At 46.9% G+C, this 22,114-nt stretch overlaps 1 protein-coding gene and 4 non-coding genes across 5 annotated transcripts in view; all 5 read left to right on the forward strand.

The window, feature by feature from the left end:
• Nucleotides 1-22,114, forward strand: part of LOC119179900 (uncharacterized) — a 127,589-nt gene that overhangs the window by 65,889 nt on the left and 39,586 nt on the right. The window lies entirely within an intron of this gene.
• LOC119180458 (U1 spliceosomal RNA) lies at nt 11,731-11,893 on the forward strand. The gene has a single exon (XR_005111047.2). It is a non-coding gene; the product is annotated as a U1 spliceosomal RNA (small nuclear RNA).
• LOC119180460 (U1 spliceosomal RNA) lies at nt 13,698-13,860 on the forward strand. Its single transcript, XR_005111049.2, has one exon. It is a non-coding gene; the product is annotated as a U1 spliceosomal RNA (small nuclear RNA).
• On the forward strand, nt 20,439-20,601 carry LOC142767959 (U1 spliceosomal RNA). The gene has a single exon (XR_012885172.1). It is a non-coding gene; the product is annotated as a U1 spliceosomal RNA (small nuclear RNA).
• The window catches only part of LOC119180466 (U1 spliceosomal RNA), a 166-nt gene continuing 128 nt past the window's right edge, over nt 22,077-22,114 (forward strand). The window contains exon 1 of the small nuclear RNA XR_005111054.2: nt 22,077-22,114. This exon is cut by the window's right edge and continues 128 nt beyond it. This is a non-coding gene — a small nuclear RNA (U1 spliceosomal RNA).

Below are 22,114 nucleotides of genomic sequence, written 5' to 3' on the forward strand. Positions count from 1 at the left end.
ACCATAACCACACGTCAACATTTTGCATGTGTGTCTTTTACTAGAAAAGGCTTACTTATGTAATATCTAAGGACCATAGCATTTATCACGCTGTGCTGACCATGCAAGGCTTGCACTAAAAGGCAGGTGTTTCCAACGCTTTGCTAAGACGACACGGTGGTGGCACCTAGCCGCCGCCTTGCCTTCTACAATTTATCACATCCGAGACGCACGCGCACGATGCCATGCTTTATTTTCCAAGATAACTGCCAGATAGCGCTCACGTCTCACGCGTGACTAGAGTTACTGCATATGCTACCTTTAGGTACCAGAGTTGCGCCAAGATACGCCATCTTAGGTTCAAACGTCTTGCGGGAAAGCCACTCGCACTCACGTAGGAGCAACGCTCGCGCTTCAGAGTGCTACATTGTATTATTAGCACGGCTTTATTTATTTTTTTCGCTTTCTTTTTATTTTTAAAGGTATCAGTAAAATTCGGTTGCTCCGGCTACGCCTAGAAGCCTTGATTTGATGCTTACGTTTTTGGTATGCAATAATAAAACAAAGTGAGTCGGCTCGTTGAACCAGTAAGATGGTTGGTTTATACTAGCTTTTTATTTAAGGTTGGTTACACTAGCTTTGTCTTCTTTTACACTGTTTTTCCCATTGACAAATATGAAATTGTTTTTGCACTTTTGATCGCTATTGAACCAGTTAGGGGTGAATTTTTTTTCATCGTGTTGGACTCATTCGTTAAGTGTGTGAGGGAGCCAGGCGTAGTTTCATTGCCTTAAACTAAATCGAGCTGGACAGCGATCGAGATTACCCGTGCGACGCCCATATAACGCGCGGCTCTCTATTACGCTCGCATTACAATGGCGGCTCACGACAGCTGATGTGCATCATTGTTCAACAGCCCTGTCGTGCCTAACATTTTTTTTCCGCGTGAGGTTTGAAAGCTGCATTGAATTCACGTAATTCACGCACTAGCCGCAACACCTTGCCGATTTGAATAAGTATATTTTAACTTATTCTCCCTTTATTTGTAGTGCCATACTAGTCAGACAAATTGAGACGTATGCGGCCGACACACGCTGACCAACTCTCCAGGTATAAGGTAATCGCTGCATCTGTGGGTAATACAAGTTTAGCAAGTTTGCACTGCAATGGATATATAAAAAGAAGTCAAGCATTTATTCCTTACCCACTGAACTATAATCTTTCTCTGGCCACATCCGCTGAACAACATGACTACAGAACAGCATGACTACATGACTACAACATGACTACATGACTCTTCGCCAACCCATACATGAAAGTATGGGTTGGGGAAGAGTCAAGCAGGGATGCATGGAGCATTTATGGTTAAGAGGGAAAGTAGCTGGGCAGAAGACACTCCTTGGTTTGGTGTACTTGTGGACGGAAGCAAAGGCCAGAGAGGGAAACCAGGCAGTGGTAGAGTGTATATCAAAGGACATTGAGGAGTTAGGAGGAGAGTGCGAGATAATTATACTAGGAGATATGAATGCGCACATAGAAGATATAGATGGGTATACCGACCCAACAGGCAAAATGATCATGGCTATGTGTGAAAGGCATGATTTGATCATTTTAAACAGTACCGAGAAGTGTGAAGGGCAAATAACATGGGAGGCGGGAAGGCTGCAGTCGACGATAGGTTACGCATTGATGTCACATAGGATGTATGATAAGCTCAGAGGAATGCACATAGATGAAGGTGGCTCCAGAAGTCTGGGTAGTGATCACAAACGTATCAAGCTAAGTTTTGGAAGAACAGTGAAAGTGGAAAAGAGAGAAGATGAGCAACTACAAAAAAATTTTTATTCAGAAAGGCAAATAGAAATAGCTACTAAACAAATTGAGAAAATAATCACTGATGGTAATAAAACAGTGTGGACATACACGAATCTAATTAGACTGTTTGAGCTAGAGCTTGCTAAGGCACGTGACAAGTCACCCCGGAGAAGAAGACACAAGCCCAAAAGTTGATGGGATGAGGAAGTTAAGAGAGCCATGGCAAAACGCTAGGAAGCCTCTAAGGAACACAGACATGCTAAGCAGCGGGGTGAACCGGCAGATGATGTTGAAAGAAAATGGGAAATATTTTTAAGCTCTGGAAGGGATGCATTCCTTCTGACCAATGAAAAGATTAGAAGATAGGGAGCTCAGTGGCTGGCAGAAGTACATAAAAAAGATAAAAAGGCAGCTGCAAAATTTTGGAACCATCTAAACACCCTAAGAAATGAGACGAGTCTAGAGCAGAGGTTTATAACTACAGATGAAGGTGCTAGGCTAGAAGGGGACGAAGCTATTGAATACATAGGAACATGCGTGGCAGAAAAGTTTCAACAAAGAAGTGCTTTATGCACCACAATACACGAGGATGAATCAAGTGGCGCAATGGCTCCATTTTCACAACGAGAGTGGGAAAGAGCTGAGAAAAGGGTTCCTAGTAGTACATCAACAGGCCCAGATGGCATTCCAATTATGCTGATAAAGACATTAGGTCCGAAGTCTAAGCAGGCTTTGAGAGAGGCAGTGAGCAGAACAATAATCGATGGAGAAGTTACCGATGGATGGAAACTTAGCAGGATAAGCATGATCTATATAGGAAAGGGGGACAAAGCTGACATAAACAACTAGCGTCCTATAACAGTGACATCAGTGATGTACAGGCTGGCGATGCAGATTATAAAGGAAGGACTGCAGGCGTTGATAGAGGATGAGCGGGTGCTGGGGGAACTGCAGAATGGGTTTCGGAAACACAGGAGGTTGGAAGACAATCTGTTCTCACTGACGCAGTGCATCGAAATAGCCGAAAAGGAACACAGACCCCTGTGGCTAGCATTCTTGGATATCAAGGGAGCGTACGATAGCGTAGTTCAAGAGGAATTGTGGGGAATACCGGACATACTAGGCGTGGAACATGTAGTCACTAATCTTTTAAAGTTTATCTATAAAGGTAACAAAGTAGTTATAAAGTGAGAAAAACAGGTATCCAAGCCTGAAGAGGTAAAACGAGGGGTTTGGCAGGGTTTCCTCTGTTACCCTTGTTATTTATGATGTACCTACAAGGATTAGAGGACAAATTATAGTGGAGTGGACTTGGCTTCAACCTCGCTTTCGTCAAACAAGAAAAACTCATTGAACAGGCACTACCAGCCTTAATGTATGCAGATGATATAGTGCTAATGGCCAACAACAAGGAAGATTTGCAGAGATTGATGGACATCTGTGGTAATGAGGGAGATAGGTTAGATTTTAGATTCAGTAAGGAAAAATCAGCAGTCGTGATTTTCAATGACAACGAAGGTAGTGAGCTTAGAATACAGGAGGTCACGCTAGAGATAACAGATAAATACAAATATCTGGGCGTATGGATAAGCAATGGGACTGAGTACCTGAGGGAACACGAAATATACGTGACGACTAAATGTATCAGGAATGCAGCAGTGATGAAAAATAGGGCACTGTGGAATTACAATAGGTATGATGTTGTGAGAGGAATATGAAAAGGGGTCATGGTTCCTGGGCTGACGTTCCGCAATGCGGTCTTGTGTATGAGATCAGAAGCTCAAGCAAGATTAGAAATAAGCAACGTGAAATAGGCTTGCTTTAGGAGCTCACGGGAATACACCAAATCAGGGAGTACAAGGTGATATGGGGTGAACATCATTTGAGGGCAGGGAAACTTGCAGCAAGATAAAATTTGAGAATCAATTGACAGAAATGGGGGAGAAGCGTTGGGCTAGGAAGGTATTCACCTACTTGTACATAAGGAATGTCGATACAAAATGGATGAAGCGAACCAGAAAAATAACTGGTGAATACTTAGAAAACAGCAGGGGCCAAACCAAAAAGAATTATTGGTTAAGAAGGTGAAGGAAGCTGAGACCGATATGTGGAGAATTGGCATGATTAAGAACTCCGCACTATAGATTTATCGAACTTTTAAGCAGAAAATCACGAAGGAATGTATTTATGAAAATACTCGGTGTAGTTCTCTACTGTTTGAGGCCAGGTCGGGAGTATTGCGAACCAAGACATATCGGGCCAAATACGAAGGGGTAGACACGGTATGCAGTGCGTATGGAGAGGAAGAGGAAACTGCCGAACACATGATAATGTTCTGTAAAGGGCTTCGCCCTATAGTTCAGGACGATGGCGCAGAGTTTTTCAAAGCACTGGCGTTTATGGACAGAGAGGGCAAAATAGACTTTAAGCTGGTAGATTGAACTAGAAGAAGGCTATTTGATTTGAGGAGGAGGTCAAGGTACGAGTGAAAATTAAACCCTTCACTGCAAAGTGCGAGTCCTTAAACTCACTATTTAAAGGAAAATAAATAAATCTAGTTTTTGGTTCACTAAGTGTTACGGCTTGGTGGCTTTGCCACCGCCCGATCTAAACCACCGCTCGATCTAAAGGTTACAGCCCCATCCATCCCTCCATCCATCCATCCATCCATCCATCCATCCATCCATCCATCCATCCATCCATCCATCCATCCATCCATCCATCCATCCATCCATCCATCCATCCATCCATCCATCCATCCATCCATCCATCCATCCATCCATCCATCCATCCATCCATCCATTCATCCATCCATCCATCCATCCATCCATCCATCCATCCATCCATCCATCCATCCATCCATCCATCCATCCATCCATCCATCCATCCATCCATCCATCCATCCATCCATCCATCCATCCATCCATCTACTGGGCTCCTGCAGGCGGAGCGAGCGGCACCCGGAAAACAGTGGTTCAACCCTGCTACCTAAAGGTAGCATACAGTAACTCCAGCGCGTGACGTCACTTGATGCACTTGTTTGTCTTCACTCTACGCTCGAGGCACTCTAACGCAATGCCTCCAGAATACCTCCAGAATACCTCCAGAATACCATTCGCCGATTTTCTTGTGCAGAACATAATAAACGTTTTGTTCTATCTTTCCAGACGCAAGACTATCGTCTTTTGTTCATAGGCCATTCTTTTAAAGAAACGTCTTGTTAAAAACTGGCATGTATTACTTTATGTATCCGCCTAAGACGAGTGGAAGGCGAAAACCATAAGATGCCGCTATTGTATAACGCGAATGCGCACTTTCTTACGTGATGTGTGCGTAAAAAATTGTTTAGTCATGCTCAACGTGCAAGGATGATGTGGACGCACACATTTGATATTTCATACCTCACTTGACAACCCTGAAACACAAATACGTGCGGTATTCACCTTAATATGGTCGGGCACAATATAGTTGTGCATTCAAGTTCCTATATTACTCAACAATGTCAACTATAAGTATGAAAAATAAATGAATAAATCATTGCAGTCTTCCTTTACGGGACTATGTTTGAACCCGCGTCCTTACGCTTCGAAGGCCAGGAGATTCACTACGGGGTATTCGCTTCCTCTAACCACGAAGCTCTGCAGGCTAGCCCTATTTGTGTGGTCTATCTCAAAACTATCGTAAGCGGTTATGTAGCGCAGAAATTGAGCTTAATCGCACAACCCGCCGGACCACTAAAAGCAAAGATGGCAACAGTTAGACCAAGAACAAATGGCTGCGAAGCGACGGTGGATCTCTGCAGCGAAGGCTTTCTGTGCCGACCGTGCCTTTCCATGGACTCCGTGGTCGGTCCACTTTCGACCAAGCAATGACATCATACAATGACGTTAAGGGACGTCAAGTAACGTCGTGGTTACGGCAAAAACGTTGCCGATCTGGGACGCCACGATGACGTCATATGTTCAGGCCTCACATTTTATTTCGCATAACTCGTGTTGACGACGACGCCGCCGCCACTGCTGCCGCCGACGGTTGATTTTCGCGTTTGATGAGACACCTAGGGCTTCCGCTCTAATATCCACATACAGCATACAGTAAAAAAAAAGAAAAAAAAACGCCCTCCCCCCCCCCCCCCCCCCCCGCCGTCGCCACACCAGCTGGGCGCCCGGTACCCGCGTCACGTTCACCATCGCCTGCATGTCGTGGCATTTGTGCTTCGCCGTTTCGTCCCGCTGTCTTGTGATGGTCGTTTTTCTACAACGTGGTCTGAGACGGAAACATTTTACAGTGCTATATGGCACACTTTATTCAAGATATCATACATCTCTCTTCATTTGGGCATACACTGGGCTGTGCAGTCCCATTGTTACTCTTTTGACCTCAATAAGAGAGTACGAACAAGTGTCCGTTCATCAGTTGTCGAGGTATGACACTTTGTCATGCACTAATTAAAAGAGTACTAGTGCATGCGTGACAGCTTTCTGAAACACTGGCCTATGTATGTTGATGCTCATGTTCTACAAAACAAGTTGAACTGATGATTTTAGGAAAGCATGTCAAAAAAGAAACAAACCGAAGGCCGCGAGACAGAAAAGGATCAAAATTGAAAATCTATTGGTCGACCTTTGATAAGTGGTTGCGTTATTTGATGATGAACATCAAGTACAGAAGTCAGAAGTCAGGTGCAGAACTCAGCAGGAGAGCTCCGCCGCGGTGGTCTACACTATAAAAAAATATCGAGTAAGAAGGGTGTCTTTTTGTCCCACAACAATAATCGTCATCAGGCTTGTGTGCGCTTCCTTTCTTGAAAACTCGGCGCTGGCCACTTTTCTAACGAGAATGCAATGTAACTCTGATAATGGGCATGTCGATCGTGACCGGAATGTACCGGGCGCAGGGCGATAGCGCGAAGATGGAACGCAATATAGATGACGATTATTGTTGCGGGAAAAAAAGACACCCTTTTTACTCGCTCTTTTTTAGAGTGTAGTGGCTAAGGTACTCGGCTTCTGACTCGCCGGTCGCGGGTTCGAATCCCGGCTGCGGCGGCTGCATTTCCGATGAAGGCGGAAATGTTGTGGGCCCGTGTGCTCAGATTTGGGTGTACGTTAAAGAACCCCAGGTGGTTAATATTTCCAGAGCCCTCCACTACAGCGTCTCTATTATTCATATGGTGTTTTTTGGGCGTTAAACTACACATATCAATCAATCAATTGAAGTCAGCAGGAGAGCGTATGTCACCGATATTTGCTCACTCTTTGGATATTAAGTACAGTTCTCATATTTCAGCATGGATTTGTAACAGCGAACCACGACCAAAACAACCAGTGTACCGCTGTGGAGATAACGTATTAGCTCTAAGAATCCCCATTTTATAAAGAGCAACTGATAGCAGCAAAAATAAATATTTTGAGGTTTGTTCTGCACCATTTCTTTACCCCAACTGCACGCCGACGTTCGCAAAAGAAATGTGCAGAGGCATCATTTATTTGGAGGGAGACCAACCTGTCCGTCGCAAACTACTTGACCTTGGCGAGCGTTTCGGCTTTCACTTGAACAGCGTTGTGATGCTGAATAAAAGTAAGAGTATCTACTCCCCATAAATAAGAACAGTTAAAGACTGAAAATGAGTAATAAGCACTGGATATAGCGAAATAATGCGCATAAATTCTAATTGCAGCAATAAGTAATCGTCGAAATGCTAAAGAAGTGCTGATTCCCCAACGTGCAGCTCGTGGCAGTTCGCGCATACGAATTGCAAGTGTTAGAGTAGGCACGCTAAAATACCCATGCAAAGTTTACGTGCGAAAGCGCATTGTCTTCAAGCAGCTGAGAATAGGCTGCTGTCCTTGACACGCGTGTACCTCCCGACACAAATCAGCCAAATCTCTCACAGCGCACGCACGTGCGAGAAACATACGCGGTTTCTACAGCCGGACACAGCCTCGTCCGCGGATTTCGGTGAGCGTAACACGCGCAGTACACGGGGAAGCACTAAAACGTCGCACAAATACACGTTAATCGTTCTTGCGGAGCGGCGCACCATGAACTGACGTCAAAGCCTAAAGCGCTCACCATGGTTGTCTGAAATTCATAATGCCCTACTAACTATTCGCTGATCAAATGCATGCACATGGCACGAAACCAGTTCAAGGATTCGAAGACAGTTTGCGAAAACCCACTTGGTAGATATATACCCACAAAAAGAATCACCGTCAAGCGGTGGCGCTGCAGTGCAATGAATAACAAGGCCCCTGTATTTTTCAAAGGTAGCGCAAACTCCCTTCCCCGTGCCGTTTCCTCCTCGCCCGCCACTCTCAGCCGCCATGAAGGAGCGACTCACGCGGAGCGCGCCGCCGGACGGTTTCGTTTTGTCGCGCGGCGCGTTGAAGTAAGGCCCCTAGGGGCCTTACGTTGAAAAGTTAATATGAGTGCTCTTAGAGCTAGAGTTTGTACAGGAACAACAGAGCCCTACTGAAATTTGGGACATGCATGCCTGCTTCCATAATGGGACGTGTGTGAACGATTCATCCATAAAATACCACAAACGTTTAGTGGGATGAAGGTAGATTTTGTTGAGTGCGCAAATAAAATGCGGGAAGCATCGAATGGTCACGAACGCTGCAAAACATTCCAGTAGAGCGACGACAGGGCGAAACAATTTCGCTATCAAATCAGATAGCCTCTGATTTGATGCTTCTGATCAGAGATAGCCTCTGATTTCATGCATGATGCAATTCATGCTTACAGCTGCCAGGCAGCTCTGTAAGCATGAATTGTAAATACAGAGGCTAGAGGCGTGAACATTTGCCATCACAGTGCAGTTAACTCACAAAATGGGCTGCCCACTGGTTCAGGGTCGCGGTCTATTGACGTTGCTGTGTTGTCCGAGGAGGCAGCTGTAAGCATGAATTGCGTAAGTACACAGTCTAAAGGCGCGAACATTTGTCATCACAGCGCAGTCAACTGACAAAATAAACTGCCCACTGGTTCAGCGTCCAGGGCCCTCCTCACTGACGTTTCTGGCTGATCCAAGGATACAGCTGTAAGCAAGAGTTGAGCAAGTACAGTGTAGGGGTGGGGATGTTTGCTGCCACAGTAAGACAGAATTGGATGCCGAATTAATCAGGTTCACAGGTCATAAAGATAAATGCAGCAACTATGCTATCTGCCAGCGATCCAAACACACTGTATTGTCATATAAACCCCAAAACATAATCGCATTCACAACACAAGAGAGGAATAGAAACTACAAAGGGGCCTCACCAGGAACCGTTTCATTCCCCCTTTTGCGGGGTGGCTTGCGCTCTTTCGGAAGAGGCCGATGCGGAAAATATAAAAGGAACCGCATTTGGCTTGAGTTTCTTGATCTCATTTTGTGCCAGAATTGCTGGCTCATACTGATCCATCGTGAAGTGTTTCTGAAAAATACCGACATCCTCTATCGCATTTTTGCAGTTTGGCTGATGTGATATTGCCGAAGCAAAATATTTTGCTTTTTACGTTAAAAATGCAAACAGCCACAAAAGCCAGATGATTTTTTTTGCATTTAGTAGGTGTCTTTCTCTCTTTTAATCAAAAGTGTACAACTTCGCAAGTATGTTCGAAATTTGAACGAAAGTATCTATGCATTTCACAAATAAACAACTATACAACATTATATTTACCATACACTCTCTTATATTAGCTGTACACGCATGCACGAAATTCGGTCATGGAAGTACACAAAAGTGAGATAAATATGAAAGAATACAAACTGAGAACACAATAAACCACAATAAAACAATAAACGCCGAAATTTTGCCTACAGGTAATCAAAGTTCGAGCGAAAAAAAAGGAAAAACGATCAAAGACTTAATTGATCTCTGGAGAAGCATAATTGCTTCCACTGCAAATGGTTCCATTTAGAAAGCAAATCGTGAACGCCAAACATTCAACAGTAATTATGTTGTGGCCGTATTCAAATATTCGAGCAAGCTAAAAACGATCGAGCTGTCATCGTGGTTCAAATCGTGCGAGAAAGCGTTGACGGAAACTTCAAGCTGCTTTTGTTTAACATGAACCTGAACCAAGGATGAGCTTTATCTGAAAGCTTTCCGGAGGCATGTCTACGCGAAGAAGTTCTGTGGTGAGTGCTTACCTCGCAAAGCCTCCCTCGGTGACAATCGAAGTTTTTCCTGCCGATGCGATGCAGCCATACCACTCTCCGCTCCTCATTATTTTTCCTTCGTGGAACCACAAAAAGCTTGTCGCCTTTTGCAATGCTGCTGGAGCAGCCAACGGCACAGCAGGTCGGCATTGCGCTGCATCCGAGGCCGCCTTGCTAAAGGCAACACACGTGGGAGCGAGATGCAGTGCGCTCACTCATGGCGTCGCTGCCCGACGGAGCCGAGGGGTCAACAAGGTTCATTGGTCACGTGTCGTGCCTGGTCCAATAGGGTAGCAGAAACGCGCGCCGGAGTGAGGAGAGACGTGGAGGGCGGGGAGGAAATTCTCCTCCGCTTTTTGTACAACGGTTTCCGCTACCTTTGAAAAATACAGGGGCCTTAATGAATAAGACATCTGTTTCACGTGCATGCGGTCCCGAGTTCAATTCCAGGGCTATGCTTTGAATGTTAATCTCGCAAATGTACGTGATTGTGATACTAACGGTTTTCTACTTACCTGTAGTGGTAATATCCGCCAAATTTTCGGCCAGAAAGCACTCTGGAAAGTGTAAAATATTATATACTTTTTTTTCGCCACCGCATCAGGGTCGGGCCGCCTACGGAAAGTCACGCCTAACCGCAGGCCGTATCTTGCAAGGAAAAATGTGACCTGAAATCCCGGCTAGTCTTTGTCCCGGCTATTCTGAAGGCCACTTCGAATCGGGCCGGTTTCTCTGGAACACGGCTACAGAGCCGCCTAGAAGCCGCGATAATGTGACTTGATTTCCTTCCTGTGGGCGTGTAGTCTAGCCACGATTTGACTAAGAGTGTACGTGTTAAATCGGTCAGCCACATATTCTTTATTATCCTAATACCTAGTATGCTTGTGCAAAGACTCATTCGGCAAATGTCCAGTTCTCATTGTAGCCATCCGTACGGTGTGTAACTGCACATGGTTGCTACCATTGCCACCACGCTCACAGGCTTGAGAAAAATTTGAAGGCTGTGACGTTCAAGGACCGCGTGACTCGTCGTACTACGTTTACTCCGCTTTTCAGGCAAGAACACTGCAAACTGCTCCTGGCTGCTCTCGGCGCAGCCAAAGCACTCTCGCTCTACCATTAGATGACAGTGCTCCTGCATCTGTTCGACCACTGAAACATGCCGGCTCTGAAGAGAGCACTTTAAGCGTGCTTTTGAGTGCTCCTGCTCTCAAAATGGAATTCGCCAATAGACCAACACGCCAGCTTCGTAAAAATGCCACCCCCAGGGCTGGAATTGAACCCACGACCTACGAAGGAATGGCCGAGCACTACAACCACTGTACCAGCGAGGTCCACTAAAACGCGACTGAAGTGTACAAACAGGGGACGAGGCATGCTCTGGTTATGTCCAGGTGGCCACAAGTTTTTAGAACCTGGCGGCTGCCTCCAGACGTTCTGTGACTCGGACGTGCACACATGTACGGAAAGCGCCGCAGCTGAGGAGGGGTGATAGCGATTTTGGGACGTCCAAGAGCGAAGCAGCAAGAAAAGCACAGAGCGCTTCAATGGAACAATAGTCACCAGAATGTTTCTCGCGGTTTCGCTTTTTAGGCACTAATATCAAAGAACCTGTGTGAACTAGGATTACAAGTTTGTGTAGTCAGACGGCTTCTATGTTGTTGTAAGTTCATCTGCAGGATTTTTCAGCTTAGCAGCGTATTCCAAAGCACGTAAATTGATATTCACCACTCGTGCCACATGGTGCGTCTTTCGAAGTGACCCGTTGTCTCGACGCTCTGAAATGCATACTTACCTGGTGCCGGATTCCCGGTGGTCAATATGGCCGGGAACCCGTGCGGAGGCCTGTCCATTGCACTGCGGTGGGCTGAAGCACGCCACTACCCCAAAGCGGGGTAGGTGGGGCATGTAATTTTTGGTAGTGGGGCTTGGCGTACGCGCCAGCCCCTACCATATGAAAATCAAAAGTAAGACTCGAGCAGATAACATGAAGCAATTCACCCACAAGACTATTGTAAATTGGATATGACCATATTCTCTGCTGAAATTGCGGTTCATTGACACAAAAAGAGATAATGAACTTAACAAGGTACTGCGCGAAGGAGGCACGCACAAGTGGACGTCGTGGGCCACAAACTCGTGGCACCGCATTGAGACTGCAGCCGCATCAGTCATGAGGGTCGTTTTTTTATTGATATGATATATAAGGAGATGTTGGCGCACCATTATGGCGCCGGCTACTCCTTAGCCGTTGATTGAAACTTGAACACGTATCTTGAAGCAAAACATACAAATCAGTGCATGGAAAATAGAAAACTTGAGCACAGATATGCAAAGACACACTTATACGCACATATCACAATGGTAAGTAAATGTTCGAAAGTCAATGTAAGAAGTCTCTGGAAATGTCCCTCGTTAATATTTGGTCCACCAGCACAAAACAGCAAAGCACACGTCTGGTCCTTATAAAGATGCATTCGCTCGTATGTAACATATGAGTGTCGTACCGCTTTAACTGCTTGAATGTTCGTATGCGTAGCGAGTGACCACGTCTGTTTTCTCCCCTTCACTTGGTGAGTGACCGCATCTATACAGCATCATCATGACAACTCACCAGACAATATTTCGTCGTACTCTTGACTACAGGAAACAATTTCAATGGGTGCCACGTTAAAGTGAAACCGATAAATACTACCATATATGAGGCTCTTGGTACCGAAGCCACAATACATTTACTTGCTTATTTATCAGTATAACAGTACTCACAGGGCTTTTTCTCTATTCGCCTATAGGAGAAAACTCAAATCTTGCTTTTCTTCTCAGTCGATGCATTTCTTCTTCCCTTATCTCTGCAGTGAAGGCTTTCTGTTTCCTCCGTGATTGGTTCACCTATGACCAATCAATGACGTCATGTGAAAACGTTGCGTGACGTCACAGTAGCGTCATGATGATGGCACAAACTTTGGAGATCTGGGACACGACGACGACGTGATATGATGTGGCCTCACATTACATTTCGCATCACTCTTGTTGGCAACGACGCGGACGACGACTACGGTCGATTTTCACGTTTGATGAAGCACCGAAGGTTTTCGCCTTAATATCAATACGGAGCACGCCGCAGTGGCCGGCCCATGAAATTTCGAACCTCAAAGGTTCTTTAATGTGCAGTCACATCGAATAACACGCTGGCCTCTAAAAATTCAGCTCCTTGAAAATGGAGCCCGAGGGGCCGAGATCTAGCCAATGACTTAAGCGGAGTATCTGAGCAATATAACCACTGTACCAGCGAGGTACACTAAAACGCAACTAAAGTGTACGAACAGGGGAGGAGGCATGCTCTCGTTATGGGCAGGTGGCCACAAGTCTTTAGAACTTGGCGGCTGCCTCCAGACGTTTCGTGACTCAGACGTGCACACATGTATGCCTGCTGGAAAGCGCAGCAGCTGAGGAGTGGCAATAGCGATTTCGGGACTTCCGAGAGTGAAGCAGCAAAAAAGCACAGAGCGCTTCAGTGGCACAATAGTCACCAGAATGTTTCTCGTGGTTTCGCTTTTTAGGCACTAATATCAAAGAACCTGCGTGAACTAGGATTACAAGTTTGTGTAGTCAGACGGCTTCTATGTTGTTGTAAGTTCATCTGCAGGATTTTTCAGCTTAGCAGCGTATTCCAAAGCACGTAAATTGTTATTCACCACTTGCGCCACATGGTGCGTCTTTCAAAGTGACCCGGTGTTTCGACGCACTCACACGCATACTTACCTGGTGTCGGATTCCCGGTGGTCAATGGGGCCGGGAACCCGTGCGGAGGCCTGTCCATTGCACTGCGGTGGGCTGAAGCACGCCACTACCCCAAAGCGGGGTAGGTGGGGCATGTAATTTTTGGTAGTGGGGTTAGGCGTACGCGCCAGCCCCTACCATATGTAAATCAAAAGTAAGACTCGAGCAGGTAACATAAAGCAGTTCGCCCACAAGACTATGGTGAATTGTGGATGACCGTAATCCCTGCTGAAATTGCGGCTCAATGACGCAAAAAAAGATAATTAATTTAACAAGGTACTCCACGAAGGAGGCGCGCACAAGTGGACATCGTGGGCCGCAAACTCGTGGCACCGCATTGACACTGTAGTCAAATCTCTCATAAGTGTCGTACCGCTTTAACTGCTTGAATGTTCGTTTGCGTAGCGAGTGACCACGTGTGTTTTGTCCCCTTCACTTGGCGAGTTACCGCATCTATGCATCATCATCATGACAACTCACCAGACAAGCTTTCGTCGAACTCTTGACTACAGGAAACAATTTCAACGGGTGCCACGTTAAAGTGGAACTGATATTTACTACCAAATATGAATCTCTGGGTGCCGAAGCCACAATATCATTATTTACTTATTTATCAGAATAACAGTACTCATAGGGCCTCTTCTGCATTCGCCTATAGGAAGAAACCGAAAACCGTATTCTTCTCGCTTTTCTTCTCAGTCGATGCATTTATTCTTCCCTTAACTCTGCGGCGAATGCTTTCTGTGGCCTTGTGATCGGTTCACCTATGACCAAAAAATGACGTCATGTGACGACGTTCTGTGACGTCACAGTAGCGTCGTGACGATGGCACCAGCTTTGGAGATCTGGGACACGACGACGACGTGATATGATGTGCTCTCACATTACGTTTCACATCATTCTTGTTGGCAATGACATTGACGACGACTACGGTCGATTTTCGCGTTTGTTGAGGCACCGATGGTTTTCGCCTTAATACTGTTACGTCTACGAGAGGGGTTTATTCAGAGTCGACGTAACGGTCGACTGGGCGGTATACAGCAGTGAACGCGCACCAGCGAGCTCTTGTCATCCACGAACATCCTCTTCTTCTGCCACAACCCTGTTTCCCGCTACACAGGTGCACATACCTAAATTACATATGTGGTAACATTTACCTCCGCGCAGACGAAGCCCACTGGGCGAGTCAAACAGTCTCTCGATGAATAAAGCGCTTCAAACGAGCAACATGAGCAAGACCGTCGGCCGTTCGAATGGAGACGCGCTATGCGGTCAACTAAATCACTGATATGGTCTAGAACAAGATAAGGCCCCGCATAGTGCGCTAGCAGTTTCTCGCTCAAACCGCGTTTTCTAGTTGGTGTCCACAGCAACACTAGGTCGCCGCGATCGTTCGTCACGTGTTGGCGTCGGTGGTCAAAACGTGCCTTCGAGCGGTCTTGCGAAGCAAGAGTGCGCAAATAAGCAAGCGTCTAGCTTCTTCTGCCTGACAGATGATCTCAATTATGCAGGGATCATGGTGGTCCAAACACGGGAAGATGGTATTCAGGGAATGACGAGGTGGTCGAGCATATACAAGAAAGAAAGGACTGTAGCTGGTAGTTTCATGCTGTGCTGTGTTGAATGCATATGTGATAAAAGGCAGAATACTGTCCCAGTCTTTGTGATCTGATGCGACGTACATAGACAGCATGTTCGAGAGAGTTCTGTTCGTTCGTTCAGTTAAACCGTTGCTTTGGGGATGATATGGTGTAGAGTGCCGGAACCTTGAGGCCCAGACACGAAGCATCTCTTCCACTACGTCTGCTGTGAATTGAAGGCCACGGTCACTGATTAAAATTTTGGGAGGTCCTTGTTGAAGAATTACAAAACGAAGCATGAAGAGAGACACATCGGCTGCAGTTGCCGATGGTATGGCAGCTGTCTCGCAGTACCGTGTTAAATGGTCGGTGCAGACGACTATCTAGCGATTTCCATCAGAAAACCGGGGAAAGGGCCCAATGACGTCCATCCCGACTTGCTCGAATGGAGTTCTAGGGGGCGGCACGGGATGTAATCGCCCTGAAGGAGCACTCGTTGGGGGCTTATGACGTTGACACTCGTTACAGCTAGACACGTATTGTTCCGTCATCTGGTGCATTTTGGGCCAGTAAAATCTTTCTTGGAGACGGCAAAGAGTTTTCGCTGTGCCGAGATGACCGGATGTTGGGTCATCATGCATAACCTGTAAGACATAAATGCGAACACTCTTCGGAACCACCAGAAGATATCGTGAGCCGGTGCTGGTGTATTTCTTTTTGTAGACTAGCACATCTCGGATGCAGAAGCGTGTAGGCGATGATTTTGGTTTGGTAGCAAAAGTTGCAGTATGGTGCTGTCCCTTCGTTACTCATCCTTAAAGGTGTTGGCATTGGGAAATGGTTGGCCCAGTGATGCGATGTAGGTGTCGAAGTTGTCCGCGTCACATTCTTTCGTTGGAAGCGGTAGTCGCGAAAGGCAATCTGCGTCAGCGTGACGTCGGGTGCTTTTATAGGAAACCGTGAAGTCGTATTTTTGTAGACGAAGTGCCCAGCGCGCCAGCCGACCAGATAGGTCACGCAGATTGAACAACCAGCAGAGAGAATGATGGTCGGTCACGACGGTAAAGGGGCGTCCGTACAGGTAGGACCAAAGCGCTGCACTGCGAAGACTACTGCAAGGCATTCTTGCTCTGTGACTATGTAGTTGCGCTCGGACTTGCTGAGTGAGCGACTTGCATACGCTACGACGTGTTCTTGGTTATCCAAGCGTTGAACCAGGACAGCCCTTACAGCAATACCGCTGGCGTTTGTGTGAAGCTCAGTGGGAGCCAGATGATTGAAGTGCCGAAGAATCGGATGAGACGTCAAAAGAAACTTCAACTCCGAAAAAACAGACTCCCATTCAGGGGTACAGTTAAACTGCGCACCTTTTTGAAGCAGGCGCGTGAGTGGGTATGTGATATTGGCAAAGCCAAGAATGAATCAGCGAAAATATGAAGAAAGCCTCAAAAAGCTGCACAGGTCTTTCACCAAGTGAGGTTGCTTGAATGCTTCCACTGCGGCCGTCTTGTCGGGATCTGGTCGTATGCCTTCTTTGTCTACTAAATGTCCAAGGACGAGTGTTTGGCGCTGTCGAAAACGACAGTTCTTTGAGTTGAGCACCAAGCGAGTTTTGCTTAGACAGTCCAGCACAAGGCCAAGGTGCGCGATGTGCTCACAAAAGGTGCGCCGAAAAATTACAACGTCTTCCAAGTAACACATACACACTTACCACTTCAATCCACGCAGAATGTTGTCAATAAAGCACTCAAAAGTTACAGGTGCGTTGCAGAGTACAAATGGCATCACATTAAATTCAAGTAGTCCATCTGTTGTAACAAATGCTGTTTTTTCCTTGTCTTCCTCGTGCATTGGAATCTGCCAGTAGCCTGAGCTCAAAGCCACAGACTAAAAGTAAGAGGCCGATGATAGACAGTCGATAGCATGATGAATCCACGGGATTGGGTATACGTCTCTTTAGTGATGGCGTTAAGACGGCGGTAGTCAACACAAAATTGCCATGTACCATCCTTCTTGTTTACAAGAATTACTGGAGTGGCCCACGGACTACATGATTCTTGAATTACATTTTTCGTGAGCATCTCGCAAACCTGTTCATTGATCACTGCACGTTCCGAAGGCGATACATGATATGGTTTCTGTCGGAGAGGTCTGTGGGTAGTCGTGTCGATTTGGTTCTTTATACGAGAAGCAGGAAATGGCGGTGGATCGTGCTGAGTGAAATAAAAAATACCGGCATGTTTGCGCAAATAGTCGCCAGTTCATTACGTTCCTTGGTGCTTAGTGACTTGTCAATCATAGCCATTATAGTGGTGTCTCTGGCGTGCAGATTATCGCTATAGGTCTTATCCGGGCAATCGATGCTTTCTTCAAGGATGGCAAGCGAGAATATATGGTGTTCACGAATCTCTGCAAGTTTCAGACCCTCCGGCAGCACTGTTGGTTCGTCAGAGCGATTAATCACTCATAAACCAGTATGCCATTGCGCAACCGATAGCGTGCAGTAGGGATATAAAACTGTCTTTTTTATGCAACTGAGATGCACGCGCTCCACAGTTGCATCAAATGTTTTCTCGTTTGCAGGTGAACAGACAACAGGGACACATTTCGCAGACAATAGCAGCACAGTTGCGTCCACGGACACACAAAGAGCACTTTCATGACAGGGCGAGTTTTCTATAAACGCAACTGGGATATCGAAATCTACTGTAATTTGTCCTGTGTGACAATCGACGCTGGCACCACATAGCTTCAAGAAATCGAGTCCCAGAATAACGTCATGCGTAGTATGAGGGAGAACAGCAAACTCTGCGACAAAGTTCTGGCATGCCAAACTAACAGTCACAGTGCAGACACCAACAGGTTGTAACACCTCTCCGCTCACTCCACGAAACATATCAGGACGATCGCAACGAAACATAACTTTTCGTCCAAGGAGGCGGGTGAAAACTAAACTCATCACTGACACGGTTGCACCTGTGTCCACCAACGCCATCGTCGGTACACCATCGATAAGCACTCGAACCTTATTTCTAAGCATGGAAGCTAACGGAGGTATATCTATTGAAATCGAAGACTGTCCGGCGACCTCACCTCCAACGGCCGCGCCGGCTAGTTTTCCGTAGGAGGCGAGGAGTGGCGGCGCCGAGGAGACGGTGATCGGTTGGCGCGAGGGGCAGGTGGTGGTGTCACACTGCGGTCAGAGGCCGGAGATTGGTTTCGTAGTGGTCCTGAGATTTCGTAAGACACGCTTCCTGGGAATGTCGGTGCTCCGGTAACGCCGGAACGGTTATACCTCGGTGATCAATCGTACCTCGGCGGCTGCCGGTAGTTGCAATGCCTGGCAATGTGGCCTTCCAAGCCACAGTTGTAGCAGACTGGCAGAGGACGCCCGCCGAACCAATGCTGAGACCACTCAGCTGTGAAGGGTAGGTGGCGACCTTGCTGAGCGGGGGCTGCCCACATCTGCGTGGCGGGGCCGTGACGAAGGCGTTGGCCATAGCGCTCGTCGGCCGCGAATGAGTCATGACGTGGCCACGGAGTTCCAGTTTCGCTGACGTCTGTCACACATACCGATGGTGGCAAAGAAGCTAATGGCGCCACCGTGTAGTAGGTTGGATTGGTAGGTGGATGAGGAATGGTTTCGTGAACCCCACCACCATGTCGCTGCAGCCCTTCACGCACTATTGGCCGAATAGTAGCGACAAGGTCGGTGGGCGGGCTCACGTCGCTGCTGGCGTCAGTTTATCACATTTGCCAGCCTACCGAATTTCAGGGCAATGCGACGAGTCTTCAGTTTTTCAAACATGCGGCAGTGCTGTTGGACGTCGGAGACAGAGGGGAGGTCATCCCTGTCTATCAGAAAATTATAAACGTCTTCCGCTATGCCTTTCAAGAGGTGTCTGACCCTGTCTTCTTCAGACATCTGCGGGTTTATAATCTTGCAAAGCTTAAGAACGTCCTCTATACAAGCAGTGCACGTTTCTCCAGGAGTCTGAGCTCTTCCAGCCAGAGTCCGCTCCTTGCTTTTCTTCTTTGAGTCGGAGTCCCCAAAACACTTCTTCAGTTCTTGAAAAAAAAAGAGCCCACGTTGTCAAGGACTCTTCGTGGTTTTCATACCACATCAGGGCAGTGTCCGTGAGAAACAGTGCTGCGTTATCCAGCCGATCGATAGAGTTCCAGTGGTTGTACCGGCTCACCCTTTTGTAGTGCGTTAGCCAGGCGTCCACATCTTTTCTTGCCATTCCCGCGAACGGGTGGGGTTCCATGTAATGATGCCTAGGTATAGCCAGCGTAGACCTACGTGAAGTCGAGGCAGTTGATTCCCGACCTTCGCTCTCGGCCATGACGGTTGTTGTCGGTGGCAGACTGGCAAGACGACGGCTCCAGCTAACTTCGAACAGCTGTGGTTCCCTGGTACGTCGATGTGCCGTACCACCCTGTTCCCCGCAACACTGGTGCACATACCTAAATTACATATGTGGTAAACAAAATCATTACGGAGCATGCCGCAGTGGCCGGCTCATGAAATTTCGAACCTTCTAGGTTCTTTATTGTGCAGTCACATCGAATAACACACTACCCTCTGAAAATTCCACTCGTTGAAAATGCAGCCCGAGGGGCCGGGATCTAACCGTTGACCTAAGAGGAATAGCCGAGCACTATAACAACTCTACCAGCGAGGTACACTAAAACGCAACTAAAGTGTACAAACAGGGAGGCGCGATGCTCTGGTTACGGCCAGGTGGCCACAAGTCTTAGAACCTGGCAGCTGCCTCCAGACGTTGCGTGACTCAGACGTGCACACATGTATGGAAAGGGCAGCAGCTGAGGCGGAGTGATAGCGATTTCGGGACTTCCGAGAGCGAAGCAGCAAACAAGCACAGAGCGCTTCAGTGGCACAATAGTCACCAGAATGTTTCTCGTGGTTTCGCTTTTTAGGCACTAATATCAAAGAACCTGCGTGAACTAGGATTACAAGTTTGTGTAGTCAGACGGCTTCTATGTTGTTGTAAGTTCATCTGCAGGATTTTTCAGCTTAGCAGCGTATTCCAAAGCACGTAAATTGTTATTCACCACTTGCGCCACATGGTGCGTCTTGCAAAGTGAGCCGTTGTCTCGACTCTCTGAAATGCATACTTACCTGGTGTCGGATTCCCGGTGGTCAATATGGCCGGGAGCCCGTGCGGAGGCCTGTCCATTGCACTGCGGTGGGCTGAAGCACGCCACTACCCCAAAGCGGGGTAGGTGGGGCATGTAATTTTTGGTAGTGGGGCTAGGCGTACGCGCCAGCCCCTGCCATAAGTAAATCAAAAGTAAGACTCAATCAGGTAACGTAAGGCAGTTCACCCGAACGACTCTGGTAAATTGTTCATCTCTGCTGAAATTGCGGTTCAATGACACAAAAAAAGATACTAAATTTTACAATGTACTGCGCGTAGGAAGTACGCATAACTTGACGTGGTGGACCACAAGCCCGTGGCACCGCATTGAGACTGTAGTCGCATCTGTCATGAGTGTCGTACCACTTTGAACAGCTTGAGTGCTCGTTTGCGTAGCGAGTGACCACGTGTGTTTGCTCCCTTTCACTTGGCGAGTTACCGCATCTATGCATCATCATCATGACAACTCACCAGACAAGCTTTCGTTGAACTTTTGACTACAGAAAACAATTTCAACGAGTGCCACGTTAAAGTGAAACCGATAAATACTAGCAGATATCAGGCTCTTGGTGCCGAAGCCACAATATGATTATTTGCTTATTTATCAGAATAGCAGTACTCACAGGGCCTCTTCTGCTTTGGCCTATGGGAAAAAACGGTAATCTTCTTGCTTTTATTCTCAGTCGATGCATTTATTCTTCCCTGATCTCTGCAGTGAAGGTTTTCTGTGGCCTCCGTGATCGATTCACCAATGGCCGAGCAATGACGCCATGTGAATACGTTGCGTGACGTCACAGTAGCGTCATGATGATGGCACAAACTTTGGAGATCTGGGACACGACGACGATGTGATATAATGTGGTCTCACATTACATTTCGCATCACTCTTATTGGAAACGACGCGGACGACGACTACGGTCGATTTTCACGTTTGCTGAAGCACCGAAGGTTTTCGCCATAATATCGATACGAACCACGCCACAGTTGCCGGCCTATGAAATTTCGAACCTCCTATGTTCTTTAATGTGTAGTCACATCGAATAATACGTTGGCCACTAAAAATTCAGCTCAATGAAAATACAGCCCGAGGGGCCGAGATCTAACCAATGGCCTAAGCGGAATATCTGAGCACTATAACCACTGTACCAGCGAGGTGCGCTAAAACTCAACTGCCGTGGCAAACAGTGGAAGAGGTGTGCTCCGGTTGTGTCCAGGCGCCAAAAGTCTTTAGAAGCTGGCGGCTGCCTCCAGTCGTTGCGTTACTCCGACATTCACCCATTTGTACGTGCTGAAAAGCGCAGCAGCTGATTAGTAGTGACAGCGATTTTGGAACGTCCGAGAGTGAAGCAGCAAAAAAGCATAGAGCGCTTCAATGACACAGTAGTCACCAGAATGTTTTTCGTCGTGTTGCTTTTTAAGCACTAATATCAAAGAATCTGTGCAAACTAGGATTACAAGTTTGTGTAGTCAAACGGTTTCTATGTAGTTGTAAGTTCATCTACAGGATTTTCAGTTTAGCAGCGTATTTCAAGGCACGTCGATTGATAATCACCACTCGTGCCATATGGTGCGTCTTTCGAAGTGGCCCGTTGTCTCGACACACTCATTCGCATACTTACCTGGTGTCGGATTCCAGGTGGGTACTGGGG

This window comes from Rhipicephalus microplus, chromosome 7 (assembly GCF_043290135.1).
Source record: "Rhipicephalus microplus isolate Deutch F79 chromosome 7, USDA_Rmic, whole genome shotgun sequence".
NCBI classification, from domain to species: Eukaryota; Metazoa; Arthropoda; class Arachnida; order Ixodida; family Ixodidae; genus Rhipicephalus; species Rhipicephalus microplus.